Source organism: Lagopus muta, chromosome 4 (genome assembly GCF_023343835.1).
Source record: "Lagopus muta isolate bLagMut1 chromosome 4, bLagMut1 primary, whole genome shotgun sequence".
Taxonomy (NCBI): domain Eukaryota; kingdom Metazoa; phylum Chordata; class Aves; order Galliformes; family Phasianidae; genus Lagopus; species Lagopus muta.
In genome coordinates, this window is record NC_064436.1 from 6,486,189 (window position 1) to 6,509,549 (window position 23,361).

At 39.1% G+C, this 23,361-nt stretch overlaps 1 long non-coding RNA gene across 1 annotated transcript in view; it reads left to right on the forward strand.

Moving 5' to 3' along the window:
- Positions 1 to 12,487: 12,487 nt before the first annotated feature.
- Positions 12,488 to 23,361, forward strand: part of LOC125691688 (uncharacterized) — a 75,422-nt gene continuing 64,548 nt past the window's right edge. Inside the window, exon 1 of the long non-coding RNA XR_007376217.1 lies at positions 12,488 to 12,524. This is a non-coding gene — a long non-coding RNA (uncharacterized LOC125691688). The remainder of the gene's footprint in view (positions 12,525 to 23,361) is intronic.

Genomic DNA, 23,361 nt, shown 5'->3' on the forward strand with positions numbered 1-23,361 from the left:
ACAATTTCAATGCTCCACTTCTTGGAGTCCCTATGAATAACTGGATGGAGGTGAATCCATCTGAGATGCTCAATACCCTGTACCAGTGTAAAACAGGAAATTCCTCCCTAGAACTAATATCTTTTAGGATGATTTTGGTGAACTCTTCAACACTGTAATACCTCAGGAAGATAGTTAGGACAGCTTAACAAAACTGGACTGAGGTAACCGTGGTTGAAGGTAGAGTGGCTGAGGAAAATCAGCCAACAAATTATACAAAAGGAATGAAGATGGGCAGACTAGCTGTACAGCAGGAGCACTACCCAGGTGACACGAGCAATAAGCATGTCGTGTGTATTGGTGGTTGTGTAGAGATTCAAGAGCCTGAAAACTGTGACCAATGCAATTGGACAGGGGATTGTGCTACATGTTATCTGTCTCCTCCATTACAAATGTTTCGTACCCATAGCATGACTGGCATTGCACGAGGTGTTTGGAGGAACTTTAATAAACGTTCTGTCTCTAATTCCCTGATTAGGTATAAGGCTGGATACCACAGTTCTGCTAGAGTTTTGATTCCCTCTTTAGGTGTAGCAAAGCTGGAAGGGGCTACAGTGAATATTGCAGCAGAAATTTAGGTAATAGCAAATTCAACAGCTGGAGCTCTTTATCTCTTGAACCAGAAGGTAAACTCATTGAAAGGGGTGGTCTTTCAAAGCAGGTTGGCTTTAGGTATAATAATGGCTCATACAGGAGGCTAAAGCATCTATTTGTAGCAGTAGTTGTACTGGTTATCCTCATAGTGATAACCTGCACAGGTTTGCAGTGTTCTTTCTGGTGCTGTTGAAAAAGCCTATGTGATTATGCCACCTGTAACAGGCATCGTACGAGCCACCAGGTGGAATCTGGAAAGTACTTCAGAATGGCATTAATGTACAACAGTGCTCCTTGAGAAAAAGATTGTCATGGTTTTATGGTTTTTTGTTATCGATATTCCACATCATGACATCATGTAGTGCACTGGGAGGTAGAGAGTTAATGCTCCAGTTCCATGGATCGTCGATAGTTCCAGGTATAGCTGTCTCAGAAGGGAAAAGGAACTACATACAACTACACTTTCCCCTCAGAGAGAAAGATGAAACCAGTCTGCAGGTCACAAGATGCCCCTTTTCCCTTCCTGCTCATCTCAGTAGTGTGTGTTCCCCTTTTCCCAGGGCATGGATCTCCCTGCTCCATCAGTCATGGAACCGGGCTTTTTTCCCCCCTCATGTTTAATAGGAAGAACTTCCCTTAGAATTTGATGTGACCAGAATGGAAATCAAATGGAAGAGTAGAGCTCATCTTCCTTGGAATTGTTTTCCACCAGGTACTGACGTGTCCAATACGTTTGCAATTCATGGCTCAGGAATGGGGAAAATATGAAGAACTTTCTTGTATTATCTCATGAAAACCTGTTACTGTAAAGTAAACTGCAGAGTGCCTGTAATATCTTTCAAGAAGGGATTCTTGCTTAGGGTACTGCTTCATGAAAATCCTGACTGTTTCAGAAACTGATAGCAGATGTATTTATGTCAAGAGATCGCTTCTTGCTGCTTTAATTGCTTTTGGTTTGTCTTCACGTTAGGTGGGCTCTACTTATTTAGGAAATTCCGTTCACTTATTTAAGTGATTAATGGTTTTGGATGTTCTGCTCATTGTTTGGCAGCTGTTTAAGTATCAATAAAAACTTAGCCTCGGTCTTCTCTCTCTATTGTTTCTGTTTTGTAATATAAAGGACGTAATGTTTAAAAGGAAATGAGATGCAGTCTTAGGGGAAACAAGAACGCTTATTAGCTTCATAGTTTAATTATCCTGTTCTGTCTTTCTGTTTTCTGTAAGGAGAGGATATCCCTGTGATACGACTTTTCAGCTGGTCAATAGCTGTAAACAGGATTTGGCTGGAGTGCAGATGTGTTGTAAAGCAGGGTATCCTTTTCATTCTTACTGCATTTTCAGTCAACTTAAATTAACAGTTCAGAGGTCATCTCTTTAACTTCACTTCATGCTGTGTTACTTGTTAGTAGCTAAGGATTTTGCTCTCTTTCCAGTACGAGATTTTCAGAAACAGTGTTTACATTCCCAGAAAGCATGGAAAAAACCCATCAGTTAAACCTACTGAGAATGTTGTAAGGCAGGACTATGAAACTGACATGATTTTTTTCTCCTTTATCTATTGTCATTCCCTGGAACTTTTCCAAGAATTGAGGCTGAAAGTACTAATGCAATAAGATTGGTAGCAGCCTGAATCTGATATATGGAATTCTTGCACTAATTAGCAAAATGGATTGAGGCTTACATTTTTGATAGCGTTAAGTTTGGATGAAGCTGTATAAGAACAAATTATTTGGTGCAGAATTCGTAAGTAAAAGCTTTTATTGACAGCAAAAGCATTCATCAATTATAAAAGCAACAGTAAAATATCTGGGCCAGTTGCTTTTAAATTGTGAAGTGTGTAACTGGCAATCTGTCAGTTCATCTGGGTCTGGAGCTTTTAACCCATGCAGCACAGATGAACTGACCCTTTCAATAAGGGGAAAATTGTGCTTAAATGACAGTTGAGTTTCCATGAGAGCTCTAAGACTGATAAGACAAGTATCTGGCTTGGAATCTGTTCCTTGCAGTTTCTGCATTTCTGCTGTATTTTCACCATGTTTTGTTTCTCTTGATTGCTGAATGTGAACTCGCATGCCTACATCTTTTTTTGCAACCAGGAGTGAGAATGCCACCTTCAGGAACATAATTGTCATGGCTTTTTGTAATCCAGTACTCACACTGCAAGATGCTGTGCAGGTACATTAGCCACCCCCATTTCCTACACTTTTCACTTGCATGTTGCTGAAGGGGAACTTCTTTCTGTTACTTTGTCTCTGGTTCTAATTCCATGTGGAATTTCTAGCAATAATTGTGCACAGAGAGTAGTCCTAAAAAAGGTTTCACACGATCCAGGCAAAGTTTCTGGGGAAAGTCATGTTTAGTAAGACCTGAATACTGTTGTATGCCTACAAAAGCTTGGCTTTTTCGTGTCACCTCGAGGATTCAGTGCAGACTAACAAACATTGTTTACCACTTAACCCCAGAAGTATGCAAATGTGTTGTGGGTACCTACCTTCCTCCTTAATAGTAGGAGTATTTTAACACCTCTGACTACTGCTGGATTTTAAGATCTAATCTGTGAACTTTCACAGAATTCAGTTGTTCCTTTCTTGTTCTTTCTAAGGTGTTGTTTAGAAAACAGGAAGCTTTCCCACTGACCTGATCCTATGTCTGAATAGTGGATGACTTCAAAATCAAAATGCTTTGGTTTAGTTCAGAATGAGAAGTATTTGAATCAAGACATGGTTCTCAGTCTGTTACTGCTAAGAGGGTTCCCTGCATCCTGTTGAAGTGTCATCACCACAGAGTGGAAGTTGGTCATATTACAGGCAAGGAGGATTGTTCTGAGAGTCTGAGAGCACATGGTTGAGTCAAGGGAAAGACTATGTTTCAGAAGTTACCCCTTACAGTCCTGCAGTTTCCTGGAAGAAACTGTGTTTGTGTAATCTAACATCTTGCCCAAAGCAGGGCTGTCATTGAAGCTAGACCAGTTTGCACAGGGCCGAGTTTCAATTAACTCCATAGACGAAGATGCTGCAAACAGGCTGTGGATGGCTTTTTCAATACTCAAATAGTTATATGATGACAACTTTTACATGTTTTCCATTTTGCAATTTGTCCTCATTGCCTTTGGTCTCCAAGAAGAGTTGTGATTTCTTCTCTACAACAAATGGTCATGTAACTGTAGATAAGAGCTCCCAATGGGCTTCTTTAAATGCTGCCATTCTCAGTTTTCTTTCTTATTCATTTTGTTAGTAAGCATCTTGCTCTGAGATAATAGTGAGAAACAAAAGTGTAACTTGGGTTGCAATTCAGAGGCAGTAATGTTCCCAAACCTTCCGCAATGAGATCTTAAATGGTTTAAAAAAATCTTATGTCTAGCTTTGGATGTCAAAATGTTTGGAACTTGATGATCCTTAGGGTCCCTTCCAACCAAAGCCATTCTGTGATTCTTTGATCTGCAGCTTCTCTGGGCAACCTGTTGCAATGCTTCACCACCCCCTCCCAATATCTAACCTAAACGTCCTCTCTTCTCACTCACAGCCATTTTCCCTTGTTCTGTCACAGTGTGCCTGTGTGGGGGAAAAAAGTCTGTCCTCTTCCTCTTTTGTAAGCTCCCCTCAAGCAGTAGAAGACTGCAATGAGATCTTCTTTGAGGCTTCTCTTTTCCAGATGCACAAGCCCAGCTCTTTCAACCATTCTTCAAAGGAGAGGTGCTCCAGCTCTCTGAGCATCTTTCTGGCCCTCCTCTGGATCAGGAGGCTTCAAGTTCTGATAAAACATTCCTGGTCAGAGTAGGCAAGCCATTTTATTACTTTATGGACATGCATGGGTTTAAAAGGGCTAGCAAAGATCTGTGTAATCTGTTTAATTTATTCCGTATCTTTCTTATGATATCTGAAAGCATCATTTACAATTAAAATCCATCAGAAATATGTTGGACGACCCTATTGTACATCTTTTCTGGCCTCAGTTAATGGGGGCATCAACTGTAGAATTGATTCTTACCTTACTGTATTTTTCCTGTAATCTGTGTTTGTCAGTGCCTGCAGCTCATTCTTTCCCTGCCTTTTCCATAAAACCCTTCAAGATATCCTTGGAATGAGAAACACTTCTAAGATGCAAGTCAAAGTCTGAAGTTCAGTGTTGTTGAAGAGCACCAATGCTTAAGTTCCCTGTTTGCTACAGGCCTCTCTTGCTTCAGTTCTGAAAACATCAAGCACCAACTGCAAGCCTGTCAAGCAGCTGGATTTAATCTGTTCAAAGTACAGTAACACTTCTGTTTTATTTGAAACCACAGATCTTTTTGGTTTGTTTCTTTGTTTCTAATTTTGATGGATTATGTTTCTGGGAATTGCCAAATGTGGTTTTTTCCTTTTTTTTTTTATTTTTTATTTTTCCTCTTGGTAGTATGTAAGTTTATCTTTTTGTGTTGGTGTGTTATTCACACACTGATTGAGAATGCTATTAGTTGAATTGCTCTGTAGAACAAATTGCCCATGGAAATACTACACACAATAATGCTGTTGGTATATACAGTATAAGCTTTGCTTATCTTATATGCTAATTATACTATTTTTTTTTACATTATGGCTCCCCTAAGGCCAGTGAAGTCACATAATTCAGAATTACCAGGACATCCTCAGCTGTCTGCACGTTGTGAACGAGTAGGCCAGCTCCTGAAAGTCATTCTCATGGGGAACCTATCAGAAAACTCTATGGGGAAAAATGCTGGCAGTTGCTAATGCCTGGGAAATGGGTTATTTAATACGTGGCAGAGTTAAAAGAGCCCAAGGAAAGCATTTTGATAAGAAAGGGAAGGAAACAGCCTGTAGGCATGCTGAGGAGCTGGAGGGAGGAAGTTCTCAAGATATTTTCCCATGTTTCTGACTGTTATTCTTTTCTCAGGAAGAAAGGTAGAGTGGTTGTATAGGTGTTTGTCTGCAACTTGCCTGCTGTCATCTAAAACAATTTGTATTTATCTACTTGCACATTCTTTTGGAGCAATTCCTTTGAAGTTATCAGGTATTAAGCATTATATAAGTAGCTGTAGTAAATTTTAGTTTGTACGCTTTGAAAGCTAAGTAAAATTGTCTCTAGGACATCACTGGTATTGCTTCTGCATTACATAACAGCACCTTGCTGATACAACCCATCTGACTACAGTGAAATAATGCTTACTTTGCAGTGTTTAGGATGCAGCCCTTATTTCTAAACTTAATCTTCAAGATAGGAACAAGTATTTTTTCTGGTTTGTTTTATTTTCTTGAGCAACAGCTTTTGTTCACGTATGACCAGTACTGCTCAGTAACAGCATCCTGCATGTTTTACAGCGCTGTCACTGTGGTTAAGGAAACTGTTAAAAGCATGGCAAAGGATTGCTGCTTATGGCATGCTACCGTGCTGCACTGATCTGTAACAATAACTCAGTTACTGAAGTACTGACAAGCGCACCAATGGCTGTGGTAACCTAAGCATAGTGTAAAAGTAGCAAAATGGTGGGGATCTTGAGAAAACAAATAATGTCTGCGTCCTGCTGAGAGTGCTGGTCAACTCAGGCTTGTAAGATGCCGGATACTTTTCTACTTTCCATCACCACAGCAGTGAGAACAATTGCTTTACTACTTACACACATAGTAGTTTTGTACTACAATTTCAATTAGTTCAGTTTTAATATTAAATTTTGCTAGCAGACACAGTAAAAATAAAAACCAACCAACCAAACTTCAGGGCATGTTTTCAGAGGTTCATGTTCTTAAACTTGGGGTAATAAGTTCCCTGTTCCTGATCTGCTGTGCAGAAGCTCTTGCACAAGAGATGGTGGGTTGAGTTTCCCCAAGTTCAATGCTAGAGTTAACTGAAGCCCGGAGACGCAGGTCTGTCACCGCTTCTGAAACTGCTCTTCCATCTGTTCTGTTTTCTCATTCGCTGTGTTCTGTTGTGAGAATGCTGATCCTGAAGGAGAATATGAGCTTGAAAGTGCCGTGAGTTGAAATTATAGTTGATGTAATGGATATATTTCCATTGCATTTGTAGTGTTTAAGACAAATAGGCTTTGTTTGTTTGTTTTTCCCACCCACGATGGTAAGATAATTCAGCCGAAACTTTTCACAAGCTCTTATATTTTATTCCAGTGCTGCTGTTGTCTGTAGGGAGTAGAAATGAGCTTTTTTACGTAGTTCACATTGTCTGTGGTATTAAATCTGCAGAATTTAATGAAATTTTCAATTCCAAGCAATCTCGCTGTCAAGCTTCTTATTTTTTATGCCACGAGGTGGAGGAAGACGGTTAGCAAAGCTGAGTCCTGGCACTAACAGACCAGTTATCCGTGATCGGATCCACTCCTTGTCTTCCCGAACAGCATAGTGCTAATCTGCCCCAAATAACATCTAATACAGTTCTTTCACGCTATCCAAGCCTTTCCTAAAGTGGATTTCGTTGCAAGTCATTACACTGCATTTATAATGATACTATTGAAATTGGATGGTTCACCTGTATTTCTTGTACTGATGGTTCCTTCATCCCGCTGTCAGTGAGTGCTTTGGTTTACTATCTTGTCTCTGAACGGTGCTTCAACAAAAGCCCTAGGAAGTGCTTTAAGCCTAATTACAGAGCCCTTATTTGCACTGCTTGTATAAACAGCTATACTTGTACTCCCACAAATAGTCCCAGCGAGATCAATGCGACTGTTAACACGAGACAGTAAATCACAATCATGTCTCTTTTCCCCTTACTTTTCTACCCCTGGAAATCAGGGAATACAGTTCTAGAAGCTAGTTCCATATTAGCATAATGCTGGGCACTGCTTTTTTTCTTTCTTTAGACCAATGCCTAATAGCTTTCATGGAATACACAACACAATCTTAATGGACAAAGGAGTTTTTTCTGATATAACCATTTCAAATACGCAACTGCCCTCTGCAGAAAAAACATTTTTATCCAATTTAATCTTTTATTTCATGATTCCTTCTTCAACTCCATTCATAGCAGGCAGTGAAGTTTATTTTTTGGAGGCTGTCATAAAATTATTCACCCCTTTAATTTTAGGCAATGTGATTGGTTTACTTTCTTCTTAATTTCGAATTTGATTTTGTCAGCAAATGATACATTTTGGAAACTGTTGCTTTTTCTCAGTGTTAGTCATAGTTTATGCAAGTCCTGGGTTTTATTTTTGGTTGCGTAAGAAGGCCATTTCATGGTATCAGAAGACAAGAGCATGCAGTCCTTCACCTCCATGAGGTTTTTGTGACAGCACAGAATCTTGAGGCTTGGCAAGAGGAGTCTTTTGTAATCCCTGTGAAACAGCTTTATAGAAGCTGGTCTGCATGTTCTAAGAAGTATTTTTTGCAGCATGATTTCTCTCAGCTCTTGCTAGGAGTGGGACTACACCATTGCTGAGTAGAATTACCAAGCTCTGACTTACTCCAGGCCCTCTTTTCCCTTGCAGCAGAAAGCTTCCAGGGCTGTCACTGGAGCAGTGCAAAATAGGGCCAGCGTAGGGGGCCATAGGATAAAGTATTTAAGTTCAGGAGGTGTAGCATTGTGTATTTATAGGCATTTCTGCCTCCTCTGTGTGAAAAGGAGGCATTGGCATAGGAAAAGGTTCCCTGGAGGTTCTATGAAGCTAGTGAGTGAGTGTCGCACTCCAAGGAGAGAAATGTAGTACTTTTCTTAACAAATGGCCAGAAATAGCACGTGAGAATTTTCTGTTGTTTCAGTGGGAGATGAAAAGTGTACGGAATCTTTAAAATCCATAAGTAGATAAATAAAATTCAGGTTCCAGGAATTCTCTCAGCTGAAAACAATTGGGAGTAAGGAGTGCAGTAGAGCAAGCATATGCTTTTTTAACTTTCTATCCTCGCTCTTCTTTAGACATCTACTTATGGATAAAAACCACTGTGCCACGTGGATCGCTGGTCTGAAACGCAGTAGCGTTTATCTCTGTTATCTCTGGGGGAAAAAAGGCTGAAAGAGTTGTTATTTAATTCCCTGCAGTTGTTTCTCATTACTTACAAATGATACCAGAAGTGCACGTTACAACCAAGGGACAAAGCCACTGCTCTTGTTGATGTTGTCAAAAAATCTCCTGCTGAACCAAGTGAACAAGAAATGAAAAGAGCACTAAAGCAGTAGAGGTGGAATGAGGCTTGCGGTAGACTTGCACCTATGGAACGCCGTGAAAGGATTTGTGTTCATTCTTCTCCACGCAAAATGGTTTGTTTAATTAAGTTTTTACATGTTTCTTGTCATAAGCTGCTTCAAGATGAAAAGTATTTTATTTGAATAGTTGATAATAGAGCTTTATAGTTAGTCACCTGATTTCTTGCAGAATAGCTGTTCTGTGATGCAAACTTGTTTTTGTAAGATTTCCAAACCACGAATCACTTATCTCATACCTTTACAGGCTTCATTTAATTCATCTTGCTATTATTCTTTCTTACGTGCATTATTTTTTGAATTATCAAAAGGTGATCATGGATTTGTGTTAATGGTATTTGTTAATAGCATTTGTTAATAGCATATTTGTTAATAGATGCAGATATTCTGGTGGGTCATACAGTGCATCCGTACTTCACCCTTTAGTTACTTATAACTCAGCTGTTACTGAGGATGGTTTCTGTTTCAAGATAGAGAGCCCTTCTGCACCTGAGCTACTGAATTGCATCCATTGCCATGCCATCCATTCATTCCATTTTTCATCTCTCTGCTGTTCTGGATATTCTTCCCAGCTGCTGCAGTGAATGCAGACGTCTGCCTGGTGACAGGCTCCTTCCCATCGTGCTGTTCATGATGTGAAAGGTGAACTAAATGAACATAGTTCATGTGATCCATGTGCTGCCCAGCGTGATGTGTGATCATATGGTCACACACCTGAAACTGAAAACTATGAAATAGGAGTGCTGCTCTGAAAATAATGCCTGCTATTTTGTTCTGTTGGGCCCGCGATGTCAGCCCCCCAGAAACCCACAGACAAAATCCCTAAACAAAAATATATTTGCAAGCTGGATGAGTGAAATAAAAGGGACACGGACATCAGGCTGAAGAAGGAGAGCACTGCAGGCATTTCCTTCTTTGGAGAAAGCTTTGTTATTTTGTGGTAGAGGCTCCTTTAGATAAGTCTGTTTCCATGTTGTGTCTCTGTGTTGTCAAACTCGGTGAGATTTAGCCCTCAGGACTGAACAGAGTATCTAAGATAATGAGAAGTGGAAATCCATTTCTGTCTATTTTAGTGTATGCTTAGTTGATGTTAATAGGAAAGTGAATGGACTGCTTTCCATCTCGGTTAATCTGTGGATTTGTTGCTTGGGTGAGGCTCTCCAGATTGATCAGCAGTTTCAGTAAATGATACAGGAATCACATTCTGCATGTGTTGGTGTCACAGTGCCAAGACTTCCTTTTCAGCTCATGAGCCCACTGTACCTGAAGTGCTTAGAATCACAGTAGAGTTGCTTTTAAGATGTGTAATCTGTCTTTCAAAATGCAGATGATTGCACAGCTTGTCCTGTTGACTGTTTCTCCCATTGTGATGTTCACAGTAATGTAAAATACTGAATTCCTCTTTGTTTTTTTTCTTCTTCTTTTTCTTTATCTTCTTCTTCCTATTTTTTATGTTTTATTTTAACTTACCTTCCTTCTCTGTGGTTCTTGAATGTATTCTGAAAGACCTCTATGGTTTCCAACAGTATCTGTTTTTCTACTGAGATCTTTTTTTTCCAGATCAGCAAGACTAGAATAACACACTTAAAATAGAGCTTTGTCCAAAAGCTCTGTGTGACTTCTCACTCTTGTTTAGCTTGTGTATCAGCATTAGGAGCTCAAAACATTGGTTTAATCGTAACAATTGGGCATAGTTCAGAAAAGTTGTCTACAGTGGTTTTAAACTTTGTAAAACCTACACTGTATTATTTCTCATTGAATGATGAGTTTTTAAACTTCATTAAACTACTTTTTATGTATGTATTGATTGATTTTTGGCAGTTGTGGTCTTCAGTAACTTCTTTCATAGCTGCAATGTTCCCTAAAACACTTGAGAATAGAATCCAAGGGCCGCTCCAGAAGTAATGCCTTCTATTTTATTATTCTGGCCCATGACATTAAAGGCAGATGTTGGGATGGCAGTCAAGACTGACACTACCCACCAATATTCCTTTGCATGTTGTTGCTGTGTGACACATGGCAACAGGGGTGCAGTCTGACAAAGTGGTTTCTGACAGAAGTACAGATGAAGCAAAGGTGCGTACCTGAAGTCCTCCATGCAAGAAAAAATGGCACCCATTGACATTCATCAACACTTGCTGAATATTTACGGAGACCATGCAGTGAACGTGAGCACAGTGAGGTGGTGTGTGGTGTTTTTCAGCAACAACAGTGGATCACCTCCTTTGGCACAGATTTTTAAGAGAGCAACATGCAGACTCTTGTTCATTGCTGGTGAAAATGGAACGCTGGTGGTGGTGACTATGTTAAAAAGCAGTATTTTGAAGCTGAGAATGTGCTTTATGGAGTAGTGTTTTTGTTCTTCTTGTATCTGTTGTAGGTTCTGCGGAAATAAATAGGAGGCATTACTTTCAGAGCGACCTACGTAATTGTGGTCTGTTGTCTCTCAGCATCTAATCTAAGAGCATACTAATTACAAGCTGTTCTGTAAAACCTAGTTTGCAGTGTATGGATATTCCACATTGGCATGAAGCACATCCACACGAGCCCTTCTATCTGCACTAGAGATCACTTGAGGATCTTATGTCTTCTTAGAAGAGTGACAGTCCCAGGGCTGCTGCATTCTGAGCTGAGTATGTCATCTATTCTGCACAAATGCAGACAACAGGAATATCTATGTTTATTTTGATGAAAAGTTGACTGCTTCTTTCCTTGTGTTTCCTTGTCAGCTTTCAGGCAAGTCTACAATTTTGCTTTTGACATTTTAGGAGTACTTTGAAAGCAGAAAGTAGTGTGAAGCTTTCACTCTTTGTTTATAGTCCATCGGCACTGGTAATGATTAATTTAAAATGTAATGGTTAAAAGCTGGCAAAACCTGATGTGAGGTGTGGGTCTAGAAGGCTGTGCGTTGGGAAACATTACGCGTTGGAGGAGCTATATTGAATAAAGAAATAATCTGTTGGCATCCATTACCCATTCTTGTTTGACTAGTCAAGTTGAGCTACAAATTGTAATGAGTGATATTATACAGCCCCAGAATGCCTATGTGGAATTCAGTAGTCTAAAGTGCAAGCATGTTGGAGAACATGACATAGAAAACTCATTCCGCAAGCGATACTGTGGAAAAAAATCAGATTTATTTGCAGTTTCAGATGTCCTTTCCAGCTGTGTTAAATCAGCACTGTTGCTCTCAGAAAACTTGTTGGAATTTCCTTATAAAAATCATTTTCTCCTTGGTTGGATTTCAAGTATTTAAGCATCCATTGTCTGAATCATAAAATTTGTGTTCCACTCTGAGATTTGCTGAGCAGCATCTGTAAGACTGTCATTAGCAAGAAGTCCAGTGTAGTATTGCAGGTGTGGTGGATGCTTCCTTTCTGGCAGAATTAGAGCCTGTGACAATATCAGAGTTGTGCCATTTTGCAACAGAATCTTACACCCTACTGACCCACTGCACGAAATATTTTGGTAGCACCTAGTTTTTTATACTGTATTTTTTTTTGTGTTCTTTTTGTCTTCTGATGTGTATGGGAACTGCTGAACCTCTGATTGATCACCTGAACCTCTGATTGATCACCTGAGGAGAGCACTGAGTCAGCCAGAGGAGCACAGGTGAAGGCAATTCAGCTGTGCTGCCAAAGGGTTGGAGCCTGGCTGCACCCCTCCTAGACCTATTTAAGAGCTGGCTACCGGGGGGAAGGTTTTTTTCTGGAGATCTGTTCTGCTGGAGTTTTGTAAGTGAGCCCAGAATAGGGGTAAGTTTTTTATCCATTCTTTTTTTGTTATCGTTATTTGCTTTGCCAAACTCTCTTGTTTATTTTGTAATTATGGCATCTTAATATTCATTTTTTATATTTGATGCTTACCCCTATCAAAACATAGCTTCTACCTGAGCTGTGTATGACCAAGTAGTTTGGCCCATGTGCTGGATGCATGCATTAGTTGATGGATTAGCTGATGCTTATTAAACAAAATACAAATGACTGGGAATTGTACTCCTCTTTACTTCAGAGGATCAGCAACTGAACCTTTTGTCTAAGTCTTCTGTGCGAAAATGGGTAAAAGTTTGCTTATGTGGTCATGCTTTTCTCCTGTTTAGATGGGATTTCTTTGTGGATTTGCGACAGGGTGAAGGGAAACTAAAAGAAGGGAGATGTAGGTTGGATACAAGGAAAAAGTTGTTTTTACAGTAATTATGGTGAGGCACTGGAACAGGTTGCCCAGGGAGATGGTGGGTGTCTCATCTGTGTATGCATTCAAGGTCAGGCTGGATGGGGCTCTGAGCAACCTGACCTAGCTGCAGGAATCCCTGATCATTGCAGGGGTTTGGAAGGGGCATTAGAGGTCATGCAATGCAACTCAGTAATGATTCTGTGATTTAAAAGTAATCAGAACAGGGAGGATAGGAAAGTAGTGCAGCCACATACACTTCATTTTCATGGGAAACCAGACAAAAGGTTGTGTAGCTTCCTGAAGGTGGAGACATCAAAAAACATCCAGAATTAAGAAGCTAGTTGATAGAGATTTATCTAAACTATAATTTGTTCTGAGTATGTAAAGTTATAGCTTATTCTTTTTTGGAAAGGACATAGCACTGATTATGAGGTTGTTGTTTGCTCAGATTTCAGCTGACTTTAAACCTTCATAGGTTTAATCCTTTATAGGATTCTTTGCCAGTTATATATGGAGTGAGAAATTAATAAAAGGAGTGCAAACATCTGGTTCTTCAAATTGTTTCTATGCCTAGTAATTAAATTCAGAGAAAACAAAAACGTTTGCTGATGAGGTTTTGATTCATGTTTTGTGTGTCTCTGCATAACTTAAATGTGGATTCTGTTTTCATTCGTAACTATTGTAAACTGTTTGCATGAAGATAAAAGCTCTGTGTCTTGAAAATGTGTGCCTGCATACTTAAAAATGCTCTTCAGTACTGATGGAAATCTGAAACAGGAAAGTCAAATTACTGTCTGAAGAAGATGCTACTTGTCTGTCTATCTACAGCATCACAAACACCTCTAGGAGTGCAACGCAAATAAAATTGGACTTTGCTGTTCTGAGATGCACACAAATGTGTTTTGTCATCTCTCACTTTCTGTCCAATCAGTAGTGCTTGTGTTCTTGCAGGTGTTCTAACACCTAATCATGCTGTAACCAAGGCTGAAGAGTAATTTTTTTCTGGTGTGACTTGATTTTGTATATTGACCTGCAGTTAGATAAAGGGGTTGGACAACTTCAGAATTATCCTTTTATTTTTCATGAGTCTCTGACAAAGCTACAGAGGAAATGACTCGTGTCTCATAAAAGCAGGAGCACTTAACTGCAGGTGCTAGGCAGATGCACATGAAATCACAGTGAACTTATTTCTAATCTGACGGAATCCTTTGACTTGTGGCATCTGACATGGAAATCTTGTGTGCTGCCTTAAATGATTTCAGTATTGGTGCTGTTATTCTTTGCCAAAAAACTGAGAAATATGAACTTTGTTATAGAACAGATATTCCAGTTAGGAAGAAAACTAGGCTGCAGTAGTGTATAGGAGAAATCAGCAAGTGAGTGGGTGAGCTAATTCTAACCTCACTGCACCTTAATTATGAAGATGAAACAGGTTGACTTGGATTGGCAAAGCAAATTACAGGTTCTGGGAATGATGAGAAATGAAGGGTCTTGTTGAGATCAGTGCTTAGTAGAAGTACACAGACTGTATAGAAATTTAAGATAAAAGCTATAGAATGAGGTAATTGATGGACTTTCTAATCTTATGAAGAATGGCAACTTTCTGTTAAATCTCTCACAAGAATAAGAAATGCTGTGTTTTTAAACATAAGTAGAAGGAGGAGAAAGATCATTTGCCCTCTCGTCTTCCTGCACGAATAGGAGAGGGCAAGTGATAATACTGCTGACACATATAAGGTGGAATAGCAGGAGAAACTATTGTAAGAAACTGAAATACTCCTGCTTTTAAAAGTAACTGACTGCTGGTCTCATAAAAGAACAACGTGCATATGATTGCAGTTAGGCATGTAAAAGATGCTGCATTTTTTTACAAGTTCCCTTTTTTGGTCCTTTCAGATTCCTGTCAATGTCACTTATAATGGTGGCTGGATTTAACAGATGTCATCTTGAAACTTTACCAATACCATTCTGATAGAGGGACTCAAGCAACACTCCAAAGAACAGTCCTATTACCATGGTAGCGTTAAACATTCTTGTCCTAATTCACAACTGCCATACACCCTGCATAATAATTAAATTAGTTTCTACATATTAATTTTAGTGTTACAACAATGCTGAAATGCAAAATAGATTGTTTTCAAATTCAGCTTATGTGTTAAAGCTGAAAGAAGCACTAAGTACTTTGATAGGCCTGCACTCTTCTGTACACATAGAAATTTATAAAGGATATAAGACTGGCACATACAAGGAATGGGAATGTTTTGAATACCATCAATGCAGTATATTGCATTGTAAGGTAATAGAGATCCATTAAATGTTTTGATTTTTTTCTATTATTTTTTCTAAAGGTGTGATCCCTAGTACATTCCATCTTTCAGTCACATGCATTGCTGCAGGGTAGGGGATGACCTGCTGGAGATGAGCTCTGCAGAGAAGGACTTGGGGGGGGTCTTGATGGACGACAGTTGGGCCATCGGTCAGCAGTGTGCCCTTGTGCCAATGGCATCCTGAGGTGCCTTAAAAAGAGCGTGGCCTGCAGGTTGAGGGAGGTGATGGCCCACAGTGCTCTGCCCTGCTGAGGCCGTATTTAGAATACTGTGTCCAGTTCTGGGCTCTTCAGTTCAAAAACAACAGGGATCTCCATGAAAAAAAGGAGTCCAGCAAAGGGCCACAAAGATGATGAAGGGCCTGGAGCATCTCCCGTAAGAGGAAAGGCAGGCTGGGTGGCTTGGGTCTGTTCAGCCTGGGGAGGAGAGGACTGAAGGGCAGAACTGATGACTGTTTATGAATATCTAAAGGGGGGTGGGAGGCAAATGGATGAGGCCAGGCTCTTCTTGGTGGTGTGTAGTGATAGGAAAAGGAGTAATGGCTTAAAACTTGAACGTAGGAAATTCTGTACTAACATACAGAAGAACATACTCAGAATATGGTTGATGGAGTACTGGAACAGTAGTCCAGAGAGGTTGTGGAGTCTTCTTGTATGCAGATATTCAAGACCTGTGCGGATGCCTACCTGCGTGAACTACTGTAGGGTACTTGCTTGATCAGAGGAGTTGAACTTGATGATCTCTTGATGTTCCTTCCAACCCCTGCAATTCTGTGATTCTATGAGGTAGAGCTGTGGTGCCATTTGCTGTTTGGTTTTCCATTACCCCCTTGCATTAAACCAGCTAATGTGTCTTAAGTACGTTTTTCATTTAAGGAGTTATTATTAAGTTATCACAATTGTTTTAATAGGGAGCGTGAGGAAATATCTTGTGCACAACAATTGATCCAGTCTGAAATGCGAGAGGGGCTGTGTAGGAATGGCACTAGTTTGGAATGCATTGAGTTATGTGTTCTACTCAGCAGGAATTACCCCTCAATATAGTGCACTTTGATTCTTGAAGAGAAGCTTTACTTCTCTTTTAATATGCTACTGATATTGCAATCTGTAAAATAAGACTATTAAAAACAATGTAGTAATCAAAATCACTGCCCATATTTCAATATATACTTTAATAATTCCAAAGGCAGCCTTTAGTCATTCTTTTTCTATCGGTAGTCTTTGGCATTTCTTAAATACATGTTGGAACTTTGACTGGGCAGCAGGTGGTAGTTGTGAAATAGTAGAGAAACTTGCTGATGCTTGTCTAAGTAACGCAGCTAGTGAAAAATATTTGGGCTCATTTGAAAATGTTTTGTTTAAAAATACTATGGCAATTTGACATGACAAATGAGGATACAATTTTAAAGACTTTTAAATGCCCTGCAGATGGGTTGATCTCCTTTATGCAGTGGATATAAGCTGAAGTAATTGCAACGATACATTTATTACTGAAATTATTTGCTACCTGAGAAAAATGAATGTCAAGGTGTCCACAGATACAGGTTTGGAACCATTTGTGAGCATCTCACTCTGTAGCTGAGGAGACTGAACTGAACCAGGAGTCTGATTTGTGAGCGTGAAACGTTTCTTTTTGTCAATAAAGTGAGACTTCAAGGATACTGAAGGCTGCAAATAAGTTTTTCGTACTTGGTCATCACAAAATCTGCTAAATAATCTTGTAGAAAAAGAATAAGCTGCTTTTTTTATTTACAGCTTGTTTTACTGTAGCCACTGTGGACCTCTTGGATCCAGTTTCTGACTGTGCAGATTTTCACAAGCAGTGTATTTCAGAGTGATTGTTGAAAATGATTTTGTGGAGCTGCTCAAGTTGGATTCTTTCCTTTGGCAAAGATGACATTTTTTCTAAATGTCTTCAGAATGATGGAGGGGCTGCATAGGTTCCTTACTGCAAGTATTTGGCAGGAAGAAATACACCGGTCAATAAGATGATGATGTTGATGAACTGTTTATTCTAAATGGACTATGGCTCTGTGATTCTGATTAGTCATGGAAATGGGTTAACTTGCCTTTGGTGTGGATTTTATAGGATTTGTGGGTTCCAGAATGTTTCATCATTCTGTAAATGGATCCTTCAAGATGAAACTGGAAATTGATTGGTAAAGTGTAAGGTATTTTCCCCTCTGAAGCTGTGACAACCTTATGGAGACAGTATTTCTACATATTTCTTAGTTACTCCTGTTTTAAATGAGTCTTTCAGATGGCTGAAAATAATGGTCAGTAATAGGCTTCTTGCAATTAAAAGCCAAAAACAGTGCCATAACAGTGACTATTAATGAGCATTACTGAATACCCTTTCCTAACAATCTGATATTGATATCCTTGGACCCCGTAATTAATGACTGAAGAATGATTGAACATAATTTGTTTTGCTCTGACAGGAGCACTTTTCCACCTTCTGAACTTACATTTCTTACTGCAGTGGAAAATGTTACGTGATCTTGTGTACTGCAGTTTGGATCAAGCCTTGCCTTGTGCACCCATCTTCAAGTCAGATCTACGACTGAATGTACCTTCAAGTCTTTTAAAAAGATACTATGAAATTCCTTATAGTGTCATTTATTAAATGTAAGTTGAGAAGCTTTAATTGAGGAAGTGCTTTCTTTGCAGAGTGTTATTAACGAGAGGGATTCCGGATTAATTTAGCAGCCAGGTTTGTTCTTTCAGCCATAAGCAGTGCTGTCAGGGAAACTTAATTACACTTAAAGTGGGATGCAAATGAGTTGTGACACTACATCATTTCACATGAAAGCTTCATTACTTACATAAAGTGCACAATGCTCTCTTCTAAGCTTTGGGCTCATGACAGTTTTTCTGTTTCTTTAACATGGCTACATCTGAGCTGGGCTTTTACTTTTATTATGTCTTTTCTCATTGCGTGTCCTTTCTTTAATCATTTAAATTTTAAGCTGGTGACTTTATTAAATGAGTTGAGCCTGAGTTGCGCAGAAGATACTAAAATAAAATCAGACTTCATAGGTTTCCCAGATGATGATTTGGAATTCATTTTCCCTCTTGTGGATTTTCACATGCAGAGCTTTTCTCTTTGATATGAGTATATATGCTTTGATATGAAACATTTCCCTTAGTAGCAATGCACATTTCTTTTTCTTTTCTTTTTTTACAGAAAAACTATTCTTGATTTATCCTGTCTGCTGAGTCATGATAAAAATAATGGCTCTTTTATAATGGAATGTTAAGTATAGAGGATGACTCAAAGCTAAGGAGTTTTGATTTATTGCTGGTCACTCCATCAAATGGGAAATTAACTTGTGATGAGTCTTACACTTGACCAACTACACAGGCCTTTGTTGGGTTTTTGTCAAATAATAAAAAATAAAGCACTGGTGAAATAGTTGAAAGGAATTAGTTGGAAAGCTTTTGGAAGTACAAGCAATTGAAAGTGGAAAACGTTGCCCATTTTTAGGAATTCCTGCACGTGTGTTTAATCAGAAAATAAATCTTTGGGCTTGTTTTTATTACCAATAAACTGGTTTTGTTTGCAAGTTCACACAATGTGGGATTCTAGTTAAACTATATCGCTGCTTAAGTGAGGTCTTAAAGGCGAGTTTCTCAGTGTTTATCCTCACTGGCGATTTCATAACTCATTAGTAGGACACGTTCTGTTTCACTGAATCCTGTGCACTTGGACATTGCCAAAAGGACACCCTTGAAAATATCTGGCAACCCAAGGTCAGCTTTTATTGCACATCTTTTGTGCAAAGAGAAGCTTTATTGCCAGTTCTCTGTGCTCTTCAGGAGCATGCTGTAACCCTGGCTACAGAGGATGAAACAGTGATTCTTTGCTGCAGCCTCCTTGGTCAGTTCTCAAGTGTGGAGTTCATGCTTTAGCAGCATCAACAGTCCTCCTGAATTCAGTGGGGTCACTTTGGGATGGGGTGTGACTGTCCCTTGAAATCAATGGGCCTTCCCAAAGAAAAAATAATACCTGAAAAATGTATTAGGTTAGCAGCCTTCCATCAGTCCTAATATTATGCATCTCTGAAGTACGTTTATCAGTGGCTCATGAACTACAAAACCACACTTTAAGCATCATATCCAAGTTCTTAAGCTATTTTTGATGTGCTTCTGTGGACCTATGCAACAAAATGTTTTTCTGAGAGGCTGTTTGGTTATCATCAGGCTATTTCATATATTGGTGTCTTACTAGATTACAACACCAGAAAGTTGGTGCGAACTTCCCACTGTTTGAAGCCACGTGTGAGGTGGTTAGTTATGTGAAACCTGTCAGAAGGATTACAAAAAATGAACATGCAATACGACTTGTAAGTATAAATGTTGTTATGACTATTTGCTAGACTAAAAGTTGGTTCATACATTGTCATGGTTTTATGGTTTTGTTATCATTATTCTACATCATGACATCATGTAGTGCACTGGGAGGTAAAGAGTTAATGCTCCAGTTCCATGGATCGTCGATAGTTCCAGGTATAGCTGTCTCAGAAGGGAAGAGGAACTACATACAACTACACTTTCCCCTCAGAGAGAAAGATGAAACCAGTTTACAGGTCACAAGATGCCCCTTTTCCCTTTCTGCTCATCTCGGCAGCATGTGTTCTCCTTACATGGCTCTGCTTCAGCATTAGAGTAAGGCCTTTGGTTTTTGGACACTCTCATTTTATTTGATTTTATTAGTTCCAATTGTATTTCATTATTATACACAAACTAGATGTAGTGAAAGAGAGGATACATTAATGTAGCAGTTGTATTTAGGATTGCTCTTTTAAACAGCTTGCAATGATCAGCATTACTTAAACATGTCTCTTCTGAAGAGGCAGTTGTGCTGGTAGTCAAACAAGTAGAATTAAAGAAAGGAGGAGATGGTTAAATGGCACAGCAATGACTCCAGGTTTCTGCTGGAAACTTGAGGATTTTGACCCTGCTGTTACAACAGGTGTGAGTGTTAACTTTTCTACTTCAGCTCAGTACTTGCTGATTTGCTGGAGGCTGGGCTCAGGCCAAGCGTATTTCATTGATGCCTGCTTAAATGCTAGTAGGAAGATATTCTCTCTGTTCTGTAAATAATATTTGAGGGAAAAAATCTTGCACTTTGATTTTTTTTTCCACCTGTTAACAGTGAAACTTCCAATGAAGGTAGTTCAGTTCTTGGATTTTGTTCTGCAGTAATCACTGGTTTGTTACTTCAGTATCAGGTAATTAATTTTAACTTACGTGGAAAAAAGCCTTTACAATACCAGAAGAGAATGACTCTGGGCACTGCAGCTTGTCCTGCATGTTAACCATACTTGGATTTCAAATACCTTTGCTCTTTTACTATTTCTTTTCAAATCATTCTTTTTTTTTTCTGGAATGCTGTGAAAGGAGAATTCAGAGAAATTTTGGGGAAAAAGAAAAAGCAACTTTGATTCTTTCAAAAATGGAAAATGGTTCAAGGTGATCTTGGAACTGAACTAGCTTGGCAGGATTCGTATACATCTGAAGTTGGTTATTTGTGTTCACTTAGCCAGTGACCCAGAGGCCGTCTGAAATGGCCCAGTGTAAGTTACGCTAAGCTGTGTGGCAACAAAAATTTCCATAGAGGAGTATTCCTTTCTCATGATATCCTGTGCAATAGTTAGAGATGCAGAGCACTGGCAGAACATCTGTTATGAAAAGGGCCAGTTTCAAGACTTTGAAATCAGCCTTCACGTGTTGTCGTAAAGCAACTGTAAAAAGACCTGGGGAAAAAAACAGACTGCTGTAGTAGGTTGTTAGCAATGAGATATTTCTATTTCATATAGAATTAGAAATTTGGTAAAGTTACAGAAAAGACTAGTAATTAAAACAGCTTGGAGGAATAGAAAGTATTAAAACAAACAAAAATCACTTGTCAGTGTAGGTGATAGAATATGGCATCGTTTTCAATCAGCTAAGGCAAAGATGATACAGAATTGTTCACTCAAACAGTATGAGCTTGCCAGAATATTCAGCACTGGCTTCTATGATTGCAGTGGCCAGAACACTTGAGGGTAAGGGGGTTGTGTGATCTTCAGTGCACTCTTTCACACAGTTGATTTTGTCTCTCCCCCGTTCCTGCTCCGTTCTGTGAATGTCTCTTTTACTGGAAGAGGTGAGGAATAGGCCACACTTAGATTTTTGACTCTGCTGTATTGGAGCAGATGGGAGCTGTGAAGAACAAACCAAATATTGCAAGGAAAAAGGTATTGAATATTTCCCAGTTTCTTCCATCACTTCCTGAGGCAGCCAATTCATGAACTCTGCACTGAACTTGCACTGCACTTTTGTAAAAAGAGTATTTTTCCTGGATTTTTCTAAGTCCTGAAAATGGTGTCGTGGTATTTAGTAGCAGTAGCAATAACGACATCTGTGCAACATCTGAAAGACAATGGTCATAGTTGGTACTGATGGAAGAAAATATTGACATTTGAAAAGAAGCACGAGTGTTTGTACACCTAATAGTACGTAACCAGAAACAATATTTTAAAGTAGCCTCTATAAGCATTTTTTTTAATGCCATAAAACTGTGCAGAAGGCAGTGATCATTATAGATTAGAAGTAAATGGCAGGAGACAGTTGAGAGTAGATGTTACCATTATATTGGGTGGGATTTTGTGCTATATTAATTTAATGTCTTGGGATGCTTATCTCAATGAGTTCTGGCATGTGAAGGGAGTTGCACTGTACCTACAGGTGGCTGCTATTTGCCTTTTTCACCTTTGTGATTTGCCTTGACTGGGACTTGTTTTATTCTCTGGTGCCGTGGATTTTCTGCCTTTGTTCAGGGAATCTGACCCTTTTCTGTTACCGGATGGAAATTATAAGGACACCTTTTTGGTTACTGCAATCTCACGCAGGGTTTTATAGAGCAAGGTTATGGGAGTATTGAGTTCTCCAGTATTGTTTCCACTCAACTTCTTGTGACAAGGAAGAGGCTGTCTGGTTTAAAGGTGTCAGAAATTGTGATTCGGTGTCCACACCGATGACCTGAACTCTTTTATTCCTTGTATGTTATCTGTTACAACAGCAGTGTAAACTGCAGCAAAACTGCTGCTGCACTTCAGGATTTAAAATAAATAAATAAAGACAAAGCTTAGTTGGAAAAAAAGTCATACTGACAATACTGTGTGGTCAATGGAGTGTGTAAGTGATGTTATGGACGTGTATGTCTGAAAGCTTGAAAGGTCCTTGTTACCCTTTAATCAAGATGACAAAACCAGCTTGATACAGTTAGCATTTCATTTTCTGTTGCCCTTTGGAACATGGAATACACGTCTCATGGTGTGTTCACTTTGAGTAGTTCACTGCATCAGTGCTGTGGGGCCTCTGCTAATATTGTTCCCCTCATAGATATGGAAGTGGAAGCATAAGAAAGCATTTGAATCAATGAAGCTAACAAATAAACAGTATGTGGCTGATGCATGGCCTGACAGTTAGAAAATACACGTGTAGGTCATATTGATGTCTTCTGGTGTGGAACTGCACTGATTATTGACAGCAGAAGTCTGTGTGTGATGAACATCTAATTGGGATTATGTTTACACGGAACTGTAGTCAGTTACAAACGGTGAGAAAAATGTGATCCAGCCTCCCATTATGGAAAATTTTATCTCCTGTATTTTAACCATAATGGAGTTGATAATGCGCTCTAGAAACATGATATAAAACTTCATTTCAGAAATATAGGCTATACGAGCATTTTATTTGCCAGATCCCTACGAAAAGTTGATGCAAGCTATAGAAAATTATCTAAGGAGTTTTCAGCTTTGTCTCTAATTTGGCTAGCTAAATCTCTTTTCATCTTAATTTTAGGTTTCTCCTGATTAAGAATATTTTTGGTGCATAAATATTAATATTTACATAACCTTGTAGAGAGAAAACAGAAGAACAAAGAAAAATAATCAAGAAGTCCTTCTTACTACCTGAACAGGGTTTATTACAGCACGCCTTTTTGATGGCATTTTCAGGAGATTTATCCAAGATCCCAGAGTCTACTGTGAGGATACTGTGGAAGTATTTTCCTGGCAGCTCAGTCTTCACTGAGAGCTTTTATC